A 960-nucleotide genomic window follows, 5' to 3' on the forward strand; every position below is an offset into this window, starting at 1 on the left:
GAAAGAGAGCAAAAACCCCCATGAGGGATGTCTCCACCGCAATCCCTTCTCCTCTGTCTCTCCGTTGGGACTTCAGGCACGCACACATGCCTGGCACGTTTCTCAGGCTGCTGGGTCTGGAGCCTGAACGGCACAGTCGTGTGAGGCCCTGGGCTGGCCCTGCTCTGAAGTCGGGTCTCGCTATAGTGTCAGCGCACTTGCCTATAAATGGACTGACCCGCTTTGCGTACACTCCGTCAGCACCTCTGCGTTCCGGCCGGCCCGTCTCTATGTGCATTTCTCCTGCTTCTAGCAAAGGGAGGATAGAGGTCAGACAGTCCGACCTGCACTTTGCCTCCTCCCTTAGCAGTCCATCTGGGAAACCGCTGGTTGCCAGCCCTCACAGGTGAGTGGGCCGTGAGCACAGGCGTTTGGCAGGGTCACTGACCCGCAGGGCGGAGGAGAACTCCACCCCCCCCACCCCGCTCCTCTCCCTGGGCGCCACCCCCAGCGCCACCCGCAGCTCACGCCTTGTGTAGCAGCAGATGATACTGTTAGGCATGTGGCTTGGTTTTGTGGAGCCATTGTTTTATGTGGACGTCATGGAAACCTTGCATAACCCACATTTGTTTGCCTTTCTTTCAGATGTAGTTTACCCACATCCAAACGCTTCTGCGGAAAAAGCCAGGAATGTCCTAGCCGTGGAGACCATGGCTGGAGAGCTGGTGGGAGAGCACGCGGCCAGCCAGCCCGCCCCGGGGCCCCCGAACGCCATTACTTTCTACTCTCTGAAGCAGTGGGGCAGTGAGCTCAAGTGAGTCTTGGGAAAGCGCCCGGAGGGGAAAGCGGACGGTGTCTGAGCAGACGTGCAGCCGTACGTGTGCGATCAAGAGCAGCCCGCGCTGGGAAGGCCTTCGTGGTCCACAGCACACGGGCTGTGCGTGATTTTCTTGTAGAGCTGGCCGGACCCCGTCCTCTGGG

At 59.8% G+C, this 960-nt stretch overlaps 1 protein-coding gene across 1 annotated transcript in view; it reads left to right on the forward strand.

Moving 5' to 3' along the window:
- TBC1D2B (TBC1 domain family member 2B) overlaps positions 1-960 on the forward strand; it is a gene marked incomplete at its 5' end in the record, with an annotated part of 53,903 nt that overhangs the window by 28,925 nt on the left and 24,018 nt on the right.

Source organism: Tupaia chinensis, unplaced genomic scaffold (genome assembly GCF_000334495.1).
Source record: "Tupaia chinensis unplaced genomic scaffold, TupChi_1.0 Scaffold000078_1, whole genome shotgun sequence".
Lineage (NCBI taxonomy): Eukaryota > Metazoa > Chordata > Mammalia > Scandentia > Tupaiidae > Tupaia > Tupaia belangeri.